The sequence below is a fragment of the Grammomys surdaster genome, unplaced genomic scaffold (assembly GCF_004785775.1).
Source record: "Grammomys surdaster isolate TR1022 unplaced genomic scaffold, NIH_TR_1.0 126398, whole genome shotgun sequence".
Lineage (NCBI taxonomy): Eukaryota > Metazoa > Chordata > Mammalia > Rodentia > Muridae > Grammomys > Grammomys surdaster.
This window is the reverse complement of record NW_021621192.1, coordinates 3,786,520-3,801,413: the sequence shown is the minus strand read 5'-3', so window position 1 is coordinate 3,801,413 and position 14,894 is coordinate 3,786,520. Positions and strand designations below refer to the sequence as shown.

The 14,894-nt window shown below is 38.0% G+C and overlaps 1 pseudogene; it reads right to left on the bottom strand.

Annotated features, from left to right (window-relative positions):
* Nucleotides 1-8,096: 8,096 nt before the first annotated feature.
* LOC114614670 lies at nucleotides 8,097-14,222 on the bottom strand (annotated as a pseudogene).
* Between the last annotated feature and the right edge of the window lie 672 nt (nucleotides 14,223-14,894).

Below are 14,894 nucleotides of genomic sequence, written 5' to 3'. Positions count from 1 at the left end.
ACTAAGTGATTCCCCTCATCTTCCACCCTCAGTGTCTAGTATCAATAGAATCAGCATAGCAAAATATTTAAATGAGATTTTGAACGTAATTATATTGACCAAAGTGTGCAGTATGACGTAAGTGCAGCTTAAGGTATTTGTGATGAGACTTTGGTACTTAAACCCCATTACTTTCATTAGAGAAAACACCAGACTTCAGAGATGACTTTCTCTGTAGAAGAGAAGCTGAACTGTTTGTGTTCACAACATAAAGACGTTTTGTGCTCATATATGAAGCCTTTGGGGTACAGCCAAAAGATCCTTGCTTCCATGGTAGACTTTTATTTTATTTTGACTGGGCCAATATATTAACTTGGAAAAACAACTCAGGGGCTCTCTTGCCAATGTGAATGAGCATCCTTTGTCTTGTTTGATCTTGCCTTTCATTCATGGCTTCAGAAATATAAACATGGCATGCATTAGCTTGTAAGTTACTGCTTTGCCCTCTTTCATTAAAGAGAACAAACAACACCTTTAAAAATATAAAGGTATGAAGTTATGGCAAGGCAGAGAGATTGACATGTAGGGGTGTTTTAGACGGGAGGAAGTCTAAAAGAATATTTTTGAAGAAATACGTAACCAAAAAAGCAGAAATGCTGGATAGAAGCTCATTCTTTGCTTCCAGAATTACTGAGTCAGGTGGTTGAGGTGAGAAGGTCACATGTTTTTATGAGAGGAAGCAAATCTGTTTTCAAGCTCATGATGTAGATTTGTTACTGATAGGGAATAAATCATATCCTTTTGGTTTTATGATGAAATACTATCTACCTAGAAGCTGAAGAAGTTGTTAGTGTTAAGTTGGTCCTAGATTAAATAGATCTAGCAGATAGCTACAGAATAGTACACCCAGCAAGTAGAACAACACACCCTCCTCAGTGCCACAGGGAACATTCTTCAGGAGAGATCAAACAAAAAGTCATGAAGTTGGTCTCAGCAACTCACAGAACACCGCCACCATTTGAATATCTTTTCTGCCTTCAGTACAATAAACCAGAAGTCGATAGACAAAAGACCAAAGACAGAAGAAGGGACAGTGGAAGGAAGTATTTTCAAACTACACTTCCTATATAGAGTTAGTGCCCCAAATATATAGAGGATTAAAAACCTCCAAGCAACCTTAAAAGCAATATTTTAAAAAACAGGCAGTTGAAATTTTCTAAAAGAAGACACACAGTGGCAAACAAATGAAGTCAGAATATCAGCTGTAGTGACAGTCACAACAGGTGATGTTTTAAACAACCTTAGTGTCCTTGTCAGCTGATAATTGGACAAAGAAAATATACTGTGATAAAGAATATACAATCATTTATATGTACAAATATATGCTATAAAATACAATGATAAAATATACACAAATAACTGATAAAATACTATTCATCCATAGAGGCAATGAAGTCCTGTCTTTTGGGACAGGATTATTTCAAGTAGAGTGAGCCAGGCACAGAAAGACAAGTACCTCATGATCTCATTTGTGGTTAGAATTTTAAAAATATGACCATCACAGAAATCAAGGGAAAGAATAGTGACTACTGAAGAAGAATGGCAAGTGGCTACAAGAAGGTGATCTGAGTACTGAGCCATAGTTAGATCAGAGTAAGGAATTATGAGATGCCTTTAAACATTAGCATTTCTACCAATAATGACACTATACCATATATTTTAAAATTCCTTCAAATGTTTACACTATTAAATGATAAATGTTTGAGGAGACACATATTTAACCTGCTTCAAGCATCACACAGCATATACATGTATTGAAACATCACATGGTCCTCCATGAAGATGTACAGTTTTTATTTGTATGAATTAGTTAACATAAATTTAAATAAAAAACACTCAAGTCTAACTTCAGGTGAATTAAATGTCTCTGAAACGGGTTGTGTCAGCATCTTGAATGTCCTGCAGGTGACTGTCATGTGCAGCTAGGACTGAGAACATTGCCCTTTGCCCAATTACATCTTGAGAGACACTGTTTGCTTAACTGTCTTGGAAGTTGTTTGGATGTTGTGTTGCAGATCTTGTCCACAGCATCTCCTGGTTGTATAACTGGCTACATGAGAGCTGGGTAGTATAGTCTGGCTGCTAAACATCTGGCCAGGCTCACATGCAATCCTCTGATGAATGCTCATTCCAACAAAATCCCTGTCACAAAAGGTGCTATTCATTTCCTGAGATTTATTAAAGGCAACAATGATTTCATGAATTAGATGGTGATTGTTTTTCCTTTGATCAACTAATGCGATATAGTAATAATTCTTTAATGAAATACTTCTTGCATTTCTGGGATAAAACCAACTATATCATTCTTTTAGCATACAGCTGGATTTAATTTGTCTGAATCAGTTTACATTGTAATGTGATTGTTTTCCGGAAAAGTTGACAGGCTCATTAATAACATTGGTGATTTCTGTGGGAATCAGTTTCAAAGTTAAAAGGTGTGGTGGGTAGGAAGGAAACGGGCGGTTAGTGAATCCTGTGAAGACTTTTTTTTTTCCTTGCTAGAGTTAGCAAACCTCCTCTTATTAAAATAATTTTGTCTTTATAAGCAAAGTATTGAGTTGAAACTAAAACATTTCTACTTCATCTCCCAGCTTTTGTTCAACAGGGTGACCTCTGATTAACTTTGTTTATCTTTCCTATGCTATTCCTCCTGTCCGTGTCTTTATTCTCTAGCCTAGGGTTATGATCCCTCCAGGTTCATGGGACATGGGCACATAAAATGAAGTCATGCCCTTGGGAAAAATGGTGGCAAGGAATCTGCTTGGTGTAGAGTTTCTAAAGACTTTCAGTTTCTAAAAAAAAAGAAAAAACATCACTATCTTCCAAACATCAGTAATGCCGAGTACAATGACACATGCTGTGTTTTGGGTATGTCTAGGCATGTGACTGTTATAGGAGCCACAAGCAAGTGGAACAATGTAACTTTCCCTTCCATGTCTGATTTATTTCACTCAGCATCATACATTTACAGCATGTAACAGAATTTTATTTTTAAATCTCAATAATAATCTCACATATTTGTCACATTTTACTGGTATAGTACTCATTCATTAATAAATATTTAAGTCATTTTTGACTTTTAGTCACTGTGAATAATACTTCAATGAGCACAGGTAACCAGACAACTATCTGATCAAATCTTTGCTTTCAGTGTGCAAGTATGCATGTGGATGCATGTGTGTATATATGCACATGTGCGTGTGTGTGCATGTACTCCGAAGGAGGATAGTTAAATACTTAGATGGTTCTTTCTATGTCTCTTGACATCATTTTGAAGATATATCACATTCTTTCCATATCTGTTGTCCAAATTTGCATCCTATTGTAATTCACAAGCATTCTAATTTCTCTTCAACATTTTGTTGTCTTTTATGGAAAGAAACTTACAATAATCTTTTGATAGAAAAGTAGTATTTCTTCTGGTTTTGGCTTGTATTTAATTAATTACCAATGCTGAGTATCTTGTCATATACTCATCAGCATTAGTAAATATTTAGAGAAGGATTCAATTCATTTTCTCATTTTAAATTTGATTCTTATAGTTGTTGAGTTGTGGTTAAGCCATTTAGAAAAGAGTCATATAACTGAATGCAAAGTCTCTTTCCAAAACTCTTTCCATATGATATTGGTTTTCTGGGATTTCCTTTCTGGGTTTAACTTGCATTTTTTTCCTGTTAGAATTTTGTCATTGTGCTTTTATGGTTCCTGGAACATGGGTACTTTCATTTTTTATCTGTGTCATGAAATGCTCATGAACTTTCTAGCCTGAGTTGGCTAGTTGGCTAATCCATATTTTTAAAAGTTTATATTTCTGAGAATAAGGTCTATAGTTTTTCCACTTAACTGTTTAAAATTTCAAATAGTGATGTACTCCTACATTTTATTACACAAATCTTATTACACCAAATTAAATGTGAGAAGATCACATTAAAATTAATCAATTTTATTACACCAAATTAAATGTGAGAAGATTCACAAAATACCATGATTCTCAACTGAAAAACATCTCAGAATCACTCAGAGTGCTGTGTCAGAGGTGACTTCAGTACAGATTGTGATTTGTCACCAAGAAGAGATTAATTAAATCTGCTCTTTGCATTAGTTTCCTGTGGCTGTTTTAACAAATTCCAGCAACCTTGTAGCATAGGCAATATACTTTTGTTTTAATGTATAGCTTATAGCTCTGAATGCTCAGAATTCTGAATTCATTTTATTACATGGACATCACAGTACTGGCTGTGCTTTCTCTGGAGGCTCCAGGGAAGAACCTGCTTTCTTGACTTTTCCTGCTTTTGAAGTGGCATCCTTGCATTCCTTGTTGTGTGATCCTTTCTTCTGTCTTCAAAGCCAGCAGCGTAGCAAGCATAGCAGAGTATCATTAATAGTATCAGTGGTTGGTTCTCTTAAATGGGATGGATCTCAAGTTGGACCAACCATTGGTGGCCTGTTCCCTCAGTTTCTGTTCCATCTTTATCCACGCAGTTTTAGCTGTTGTTAGCCTTGGACCAGAAAGGCATAGATAATTGTATTTATGGTCACTAGCTTATCCTTAAAGTGGCCAGTCTATAGCCCTACACTACTCTTTTGGTTTATTTTGACTAAGCAGGGACAGGCTTTTGAGACTGTTAGCTTGCTTGAGAGTGTTAGTGGCAGGCTTGCTGAGACATTAGTCTTTTAAAAATGCCCAACTCCTTGCCTACCCAGGAGTTCTAGAGTTTGAGGTAAGGCTATCTTTAGGGAACCTTTTACAACCAGTTATAAACTGTACACTATTAACTGGATATTTAGATCCATAAGCCAATGCCTTAATTTCCTTGGATTCCAAAAGGAATTAGCAGATAGAAATTGATAAGGGAAAATGGAATTATTTACATGTTGGACAAAGCAGGGAGAGAACATACCTCCCCCTTCATTACCATGCCCGTACCAACTAACTATGAAGAAGAGACCAGAAGATATGTTGATTTAATTCTGAAGGAGATAAAACAAGCAAGCAAAACCCAAACCAAACAACCAAACAAAGAAAACGAGGAACAAAATGCTACACATTTTCTCCCATATGATGAAGCTAAATATTTCAGTCTGTCCTGTTTGTTTATATGTATGATTCCATCACATAATATTACCTGATGTTGATCACATATCTGTGAAACAAAAGCAGAATCAGACTGTTCAGAAGGAAGAAGAGGTAAGGAGAAGGGAAAGGGGAGGCAAAAAGAAATCAAGTGACAGCACACTCATTTACTCTGAAGTCTGGCCTGGTTCTGAACTCGTGATCCCCTGCTTCAGCCTCCAGAGCAGATGAAATTACAGGCTCGCGGCTAAGATCTACTTCAGTCTCATTTTCTTTATTTTTTTATTGAAAGCAATTTTTCATACTATATTCTAACCATATTTTCCTACCCTCATCCCCTTTCAGATCTTCTCTACACATCCAGTTCCAAGCCTTTTTTCTATCCCTCTTTAGCAACACAAAAGGCAAATAAAACAAAAATCTCAAACAAGCCATAATTAAACACACACACTCACACACACACACACACACACACACACACACACACGAGAGAGAGAGAGAGAGAGAGAGAGAGAGAATAAGAGAGAGAGAGAGATCATAAAAACACATCATAAAACATAATACACAAGCAAAAAATTTGTTAAGAGTAAGATTAAAAATGCTCAAACAAAGCATAGTGTAACAAAAATATCTACAAAAATGCTATTCTCTTTATTGTGTGTTGGCCATCTATTAACTGGGCATGAGGTCTTCTCTTAACTGTGATTTACATGTTCCTGGTGAGACTCCTTTAGAGAAAACCAGTTTTTCTTTTGCAACCAGTTGTCATTTGGAAATAGGTCCTTGTTTAGGGATGGAAGCTCATGTCGAATCTCTCTTTCAGACCCCATCTGGATTGAATCTGTTTATCTGCCACAGTGTTCATACATGCATTAGACTTGTGTCCTCCATCCCATCTGGCTATTCTACTGTCTTTCTATCCTCTTCCACAGGGTTCCCTGAGCCCTGTAGAGGAGGGATTTGATGAAGACATCCCACTTAAGACTGAGTGTTCCAAAGTCTCTCACTGTACACATTGTCTAGTTGTAGGTCTTTGTATTAGTTCCTGTCTATTGTAAGAGGAAGCTTCTCTGATAATGACTGAGTGATGCACTTATCTATGGGTGTAGCAGAATGTCATTAGGAGTCATTTGATTGCTATGTTCCTTTAGAAGGAAAAGAGTATTTGGTTTTCTCCCAGGACCATGGCCTATTCAGTCTCAGGCTCTTGGCCATATGAGCCAGGTCAGGAATGGGTTCCATTTCATGGATCAGGCTTTAAATCCAATCAGATACTAGCTGATTATTCTCACAGTCTTTATGCCACTATTGCACTGACATATCCTGGAGTGAGCTCATTTTTATAGATTGCAGTGTAAGTAGCTGAATTGGTAGTTGCCTTTCTCCACTGGTAGCATGAACAATACTTTCCAGTATCATAAACACTAGCTGAAGACTCTTGAAGGGCATCAGCTTGACTCCTCTGTGTTTAATGAGATATGTGTTGTCTTCAGCAATAGGTACTTACCACTAATTTGTTGGAAAGCAAGCTATAGTCTTGGCAATAGTATGAATTTTGCAGATGTTTCCATGGGACCTTTTGGGCAATTACTCAATTAGGTGTAACCCATTCCTGTTGCTGGAAGTTTCTCTTGGTGGTAAAATATATCTAGTTTGGATATTGTTTCTCCTGTTGTATAGTTTTGGAGAGACTAGGGATGTGGAGACTGGAACAGGAAGATTAAACAGAAAGGAAGAGAAGAGGTGAGTTAGACAGGAAATAAAGGGAGTGACAACACTAAGGGTTATTTGCTGGGTCATATGGAAACCTCCTCATTTGAGAATCTTGTCAAAAATATGTGTTTGTGAAACATATATATGTGAAAAATATATGTGTGTTATATGTTATACTTATTTAATAATACTATATTAATAGTAACAATAGTAATATAAGGCCATTTTTATGCAAGTATATAACATACTTTTGAGCATGTCCCCCAGACAACTGTACGCTCTTTTCTCACACCTTCCCATTGGTTCACTTTGTTTGCTGTAGTTTCATGTCTCTAAAGTTGTGTGTGTGTGTGTGTGTGTGTGTGTGTATGTGTGTGTGCATGTGTGTGGTGTGTGGTGTGTGGTGTGTGTGTATGTATGGTGTGTTGTGTGGTGTGTGTATGTGTGGTGTGTGTGTGTGTATGTGTGGTGTATATGTGTGGTGTGGTGTGTGGTGTGTATGTATGTATGGTGTAGTGTGTGGTGTGTGGTGTGTGGTGTGTGTGATGTGTGTGTGTATGGTGAGTGTTTGTACGTTTGTGTCATCTTAAATGGCATGATGTGCTAGGTTTTTTCTATTTTTTCTCCTTTTAAATGTCTGCAGCACACAAACTCAGCTCACTCAGCATTCTCCGTTCACTTTTGTCTTCTTTTTATTATGTCCTTGGCTCACTGTGTTTTGTGCCTTTAGCATAAATTTCCAAACAGGAGCTCTGTGCTTTTTCAGAAAGTTAGCGACAGGAAAAGGAGTAGGAGAAAGTAAAAGGGAAGGACTGACATGTAGATACTAAATTTAGGTTGCAAGTGAGAGTGGGGTTTTTAACACTGAAAGCATTTTGGGAAGCTTGGCATGTATTAGTAGTTCTCTTTTTAAGGGAAAATAATTTATAGAAATGTTGTAATGTCTTTAAAAGAAGTGATGTCTCCTCTTAGTTTGCTTGATGTGGCTAAGAATTCATGGCTTATGGTTTATTGGAGATAATCACTTTTTCTATTTTTTTTTATGCAGAACTTTTTAATATGTTTAATTTAACTTTAAATGTATTGGTGTGAAGGTGTGAGTCAGATCTCCTGGAACTGGAGTTTCAGACACTTGTGAGCTGCCCTGTGGATGCTGGAGATTGAACCCAAGTCCTCTGGAACAGCAGCCAGTACTCTTAACTGCTGAGCCGTCTCTCCATTACCAGAAACGTTTAAAAATAAATGTCTAGTTTGAGTTAAGAACCAGAGCTTACCATGGCACTGCCCAACGTCTTCTGTTTGGCAGCCAATAACACCTCCTGAGCAGCAGGCTTCTCTCCTCCCATGCGTACATCTCCAAAGAGCCGTCAATAAAGGTGACAACAACATAAACAGGGTCCAACCATAGACTCAAGATCTCTTCTGGGTTGTACTGAAATCTTGCAGATGGCAGCCCTCCATGCTAAAGAGCAAGAGAGAGGATACAGTTGAATAGACAATCACGTTCTTATCACTGACTCCGAACCATTCTGGGCTGTCTTGGAAACCTTGGAACACAAAACTTGCTACCAAATGTCCTTTAACAATTATTTGATTCCCAATCTCTTCCATCTTCATATCAAATGTGGCAAATTTTGTGACTAGTTTGGGGCCATGTTTGGCCATCAGGGTTATCCTGTCTTCCCTTCTTGGGGTCCAGAAGGCTCTTTTGCATAAGGAGAATGAGAGACTGGTAGACACAGGGACGGAGAATTCTGATGTCCTCAGTAAGCTGCTTATGAAATATGCCTTTGGCAAGATATGTGAGTGTTTCTTACTCAGAAAGACCCATTTCTTCTGAGGCGAGCAGTAGAGTTCATCAATACCGAATTGGAATACATGGACTTTGGAAATGAGGTGTAAGTCGGGAATCCTAAAGATGTAGAGATTACCCTCGGTATCACCTGCCAAGATAATCGGGCCATCATTTGTAAAGACAGCTTTCAGTGATTGACAGCGAACAAACAGCTTGTTAGTCGCCAGAGCTTCCCTGTTGTGACAGTCCCAGCGTTTGATAGTTTCCTGTACGTCTACAGTGATCACAATCTGCATCTCAGGGAGGGTTGTCAACATCCTGATGTAGGTGGGCTGTTCTGGGCTTACCCAGGTCATAACACCCTCGTGAATATCCCAGGTGGAAATCTTGGCCTTAGAACTCAGGATACAAACAACTGATCTGTCTTGTTGGTTTCTTGTTAAGCCATGCCCTGAGAGATAACATGCATATCCCCGAATTCCAGGCTCCACATGAATTTCCTTGTAAGTGAAATGTTCTGGGTTTGCTCGGGACTTGGTATGACTTTGCTTGGTATGTTCTTGCCATGTTTGGTAAACAAAGAACTGCTTCCATGTCTCTGTGCCCAGGAGCTATAGGGTGATGATGTCACAGAAGAGCCATTTCTTCACACACAACTTCTTCCACAGGATATTACTGCTTGCAATTTTCATTCCAGTCCTTGTTCACTTGGGAGACCTGTAGCAAACTGAAGGCATCCAGATAGGAGAGGATTTTCAGCAGTGGTACACTAGGCAAATAGAACTCCACCTTGCAAGGCCTAAGTCCACATTGACTCTTCTTTTGACTTTTTCTATTTTTAACATTAGTTTAGGCCAAGAACACAAAAAGGAGGTCATTTTGTTGGGTAAGTGATGTTTGAAAAGAATTTGGAAAGGAAAATCTATAAATAGCCCAAGTACATAGTGGGCATTTGCTCTGCTACTCTTGAGTGTTTGAACTGAACTAAAACCTGATTCATGAATACTTTTAAAAGTGAGTTGAGCATTTGTCAGGGTGGAGAGATTTGATGAGCAGGCACAGTGGTGTCTGAGAGGCACCCTCTCATCAGGCTCAGGGTTTGATGTAGGAGGCTGAACAGAGAGCTGTTACTTACACTACAGACTACATTGATGTAATTGGGCTGAGCCTATCTGTTTTCAAGGCATCAGATTAATTCTGCTCTGTACATGTGAAAGGCTTATCACTGTAAAGACAGTTTTCTGAGTGTCACTGCATTATTTCATAAGAGCAACAGTAGTAAGGCCATTTGTCTGTGAGAAATGACAGAATTTGAAGTTGAGATGGTTTCATTGAAAATCCCATTTGTCTTCAGGTAGATCTATTTCCAATTTTCAGAGGAACCTTCAGATTGATTTCCAGAGTGGTTGTAGCAGTTTGCAGTCCCACTAGCAATGGAGGAAGGTTCCTTCTTCTCCACATTCTAGACAACATGTGCTGTCACCTGAGTTTTTGATCTTAGCCATTCTGATTGGTGTAAGGTGGAATCCCAGGGCCATTGTGATTTGCATTTTCCTGATCACTAAGGACTTTGAACATTTCTTTAAGTGCTTCTCTGCCATTCAAGATCCCTCTGTTGTGAATTCTCTGTTTAGTTCTGTACCCCATTTTTTGATTGGGTTGCTTGGTTTTTGGAGGTTAGCTTGGTGAGTTCTTTATACATTTTGGATATTAGCCCTCTATTGGATGAGGTATTAGTGAAGATTTTTCCCAATCTGTAGGTTGCCAATTTGTCCTGTTGATTATTTCCTTTGCCTTACAGAAGCTTTTCAGTTTCATGAGGTCCTATTTATCAATTCTTGATCTTAGAGCCTGAGCCATACCAGTCTTGGGTATATACTGAGCCAAAAACTCTGACCCAGTATTTTCCTGAGGGAAAGGAGGTCCAGTGACTGGCCCAGGTTGGGATCCAGCTCAAGGGGAGGCTCCAAGGCCTGACACTATTACTGATGTTATGGTGTGCTTTCAGACAGAAGCCTAGTATAGGTACCCTCCAAGAGGTCCAACAAGCAGCTGAAAGAGTCAGATGCAGATACTTATACCCAACAAATGGACAGAAGCTGAGGACCTCCTTTGGTTGAATTAGGGAAAGGCTGGGAGAAGCTGAGGAGGAGGGAGACTCCATAGGAAGACCAGCAGTCTCAACTAACCTGGACCTCCGAGATCTCTAGATACTGAGCCACCAACCAGGAAGCATACAACAACTGTTATGAGAACCTTTGACATATATATAGCAGAGGACTTTCTGGTTTGGCCTCAGTGAGAGAAGATGCACCACTCCCAAGGGAGTGGGGAGGTCTGGTGAGGTGGGGTGAGGTGGGAACATCCTCTTGGAGAGGAGGGAGGAGGAATTGGATGAAAAACTGTCAGAGGACCAACCAGGAGTGGGAGGGGAATAATAACTGAACTGTAAAAAAGATTAAATAATAATAATAATAGTAATAAAAGTAATATAATTTTGTCAATTTTTGGTCCTTATTTCCCAAGCAAGTGGAATCTTATTCAGAAAATGCCAATATGTTGAAGTGTTTCCTCTACTTTTCCACCCAAACAGTTTCAGAGTTGTCAGGTCTTACATCAGTGATCCATTTGGAATTCATTTTTAGAGAGTGAGAGATAGGGATACGGATGTAGCTTCACTCTTCTCTGGGTGCCTATTCGGTTTTGTTAGTACTATTTGTTGAAAAAGTTGTCTGTTTTCCAATCCATATTTTTGTAATCTTTGTAAGTCAGTATGAAGACTCCTCAACAAGCAAACAGACTTCCAAATAAGCCTACCATCTGGCCTAACTATACCAACTCTTGGTTGTTACTGAAAAGAATCCAAGTCAATATTAAACTATTGAAGTATATTAAAGTATTTGAATATAAAGAGAATATTTATTGTAGTACTTACATAATAGTTACATTTTGGAACCAACTTAGGTGTTCAACAATAGTGGAACAGATAAAAACTGTACTGTATACATAAAATGGAAGTTTTTTTCAGCTATAAAAAATAATAAAGCTATGGCATTTGCAGAAAAGTGGATATAACTGGAGAGAATCATATTATGTGAATTAAGTCACTTTCAGAATGGTAAATGTCACATATTTCCTCTCACATATTGTATATCCTAGACTTGATAGATACATAAACATGATACAGACACACATACACACCACCTACACCCACAATACGCATACACACCACACACACACACAAACACATATACACATACACAACACACAACACACATACCACACACACACACAACACACAACACACATACCACACACACATAAACACATATACACATACACAACATACAACACACATACCACACACACTCACACACAACACACATGCACACACACACACACACACACACACACACACAGATGACTTTAGAGGAAAAGTGAAACTGTGATAAACAAAGGGGACCAGTGGAAAGGTGTGAGAAGAGAGGGTACAGTGGTCTGGGGGACATGCTCAAAGTAAATTATATACTTGCATGAAAATGGCCTTATATTATTATTATTATTATTATTATTACTATTACTACTACTACTACTATAGTATTATTAAATAGAACATATAATACATATGAAATAAGTATATAATATATAATATATAATATAAAGCCAAGATGATAGTTATAAAATTTAGTTTTTAAATCTTTAGTCATAAATTTTTTTGACTTATTTCTAGAAAGAACAAAACAAAAGAAAGTAAACTCTAAGAGCAAAACTGTTAGCAATTTATTCATATTCAATACTCTGTGATCGGATGTTACATTGAATTACTGCAGCAGAGTGTCTAAGATGAGTTGAAGTGATGGGCCACCTCTTTTTCTAAAACAGCAACTTCAAAACATTCCCAACCAAGGTCGAGTCACTGAAGGATGTGCTGATGTAGCTCACATAGGAGACCATTTTTAGTTCAAATCTTCTTAAACGTGTGAAACTTCTTGGAGATTTTTTGATGACTTAAACTGGTGGCTCATTCTTTTCTGTAGAAGAAGCTGGGAAGGAAACAAGAGCCAGACAAAATAGATTATTCAGAGCTTCTGTTTCTTAACATATAAAATGAGTGAAGTCACAGCTGTTTATTTGTCAGCCAATGTAAACATTGTGGCTTATCCTCCATTTATGATAAAACCATAAGTAACAGAGAAAAAGTCATGAAACAAAACCAAATATGCAAGACCCAAAGAGTACAGAATGTGCCTTCAACAGTTCAAAACAGATTTCTGTCCTCATCTCTTTCCTGTGTCCCCCCTCCCCTTTCCCGTTTCTTTTATCTTTCCCTCTGTCTTCTCTCCCCTCATTAGTAAATTGGAAGAGCAAAGTATGCTTTACAAATGTCCAAACAATCCAGCTTGCCTAAGCATTACTTTATCTTCAGTATCTCTTGGAGATACTCTGTGGGAGAGATATGGCGTGGACCCAACTCGTCTTACATTTAAAACAAGTGACAGGAATAAGGCCACTTTGGTAAAATGGTTTCTTGCACACATAGTATCAAAAGTCACATTTCAATGTATGTCCCATTGTTTGATTTGTAAATCATCAACATTTGTCCAAGGGATGAGCAAGCATACATAGCACAATATTAAGTATAATGTACATGATAAGGCATGCTCTCCCACCCCCTGAAGCTTGCAGTGCCCTTAAATAATCTATACTGACATGCAACCCATGGAGAAAGCTACTGCTGTCTGAAGTAGAAACATGGCCATCCTGCTGAAGTAGAACAAAGTCCTTCTCACTTGTAAAGGCTTAGATGTAAATTCCTGTGCTATGTGGCAATGTTGAATGTGCCTGAGGGCTGTACAGGTTGGTGGTGTTCCAGACTAGTGTTTACACAAAGTTGTGCTTATATGACAGTTAGCAGGCACTGGCCCACATCTCTTTGAAGTTTATTGTAAGCCACATAAATCTGAGCTTGTGGAATGAATCAAACACAGCAGCTTTTTACTTCTGTTGGCACAATGTTATGAACCTCAGTTTTATGTCTCAGTACAGAACCCCTGGGAACCTGAGGTCAGTGGGTAGAGCTGCCTGACAGCTTGGGGTGTAATTTGATGCTTTCAATTCTATTTCATCTCATCCTTATCCCCACTTCACACCAGCGATCCATCATGTCCAATTCTCATAAATTTTTCGGGTATGTTATTCGTTTGGAAAAAAATAAGCCTTTGCTACTGGTGTTTTATAATCTCCTTTAGCTTTCGTACCATCATGAGAAATCGCATGTTCTTGTTCAATGTTATTTGAAGATGTAAAGGTATTGTAAGAGTCACCAACATTCATAACCAAATATTCTCTGTAGTTATTAGTATTCTTCCCTGCTGCAGTTTTTATTGGGCCATCTGACTAATTCTAGCTAAAAGGTACATATTTGTGGGCAGGCGACACACACTTATCAGGACTGATTGGTTCAAGACTAATGTGCTCCTGCCTCCACATCTATTCCATGTTTTGTTTACCTGTATAGTTAGAAGTAAAGAAATTTTAGCTATGGATCTGCAAGCTTGAAGACTCTGGGCTGTGCTCACTGTACAGTTACCTGACTGGCATTGTATAGGTTGGAGTAAGAAATCATGCTGTCCTATGAGTAGAACTACCAAGATGTCAGGATTTGTTATTCAGCTCAAGCAAGAGTTACTTTTCTCACACCAATACCCTGCATAATACACAAGTCAGAGTAGGGTCTGGCAGGCCGTTTGCTCCTTTATAATGCTGCATGGGGCATCGACATCATCAGATTTCTGATTAGTACTTCAGGAATTTCTGTAGGTGCTGAAATATTTCCTGCCCAGAGATGAGATTTAAAGTTCCTGTTTTCCACTGGATTTTTAAAACTATTTTGAGATTTCATAATATTGATGTCAAAGGCTTTGTTCCTAAAAGCATTTTGATTATTATTTTAAACAAGCAAAACATATTCTTTCCAAAGATTTGCTTTTAATATGTATTTAAAAAATAAGAGCAGAACACATTTATTGTGAGAGATGTTATATTGTTTATATTAGCGCACAATTCTTATGTTTGATACAGCTTCACTTGTTTTTTCCTTTATACTATACTATAAGCCATCTCCATATTACCTTATATTGTTTATGAATATGATTTTACCTTCTTATATTTTAGCTAGAACATCTTTCAGCTAAGGTTATAGAGAGGAAGAGAAATAGCTTCTTTTTTAGTTTCTCTCTCTATATATATCTATATCCATATCTATATCCATAT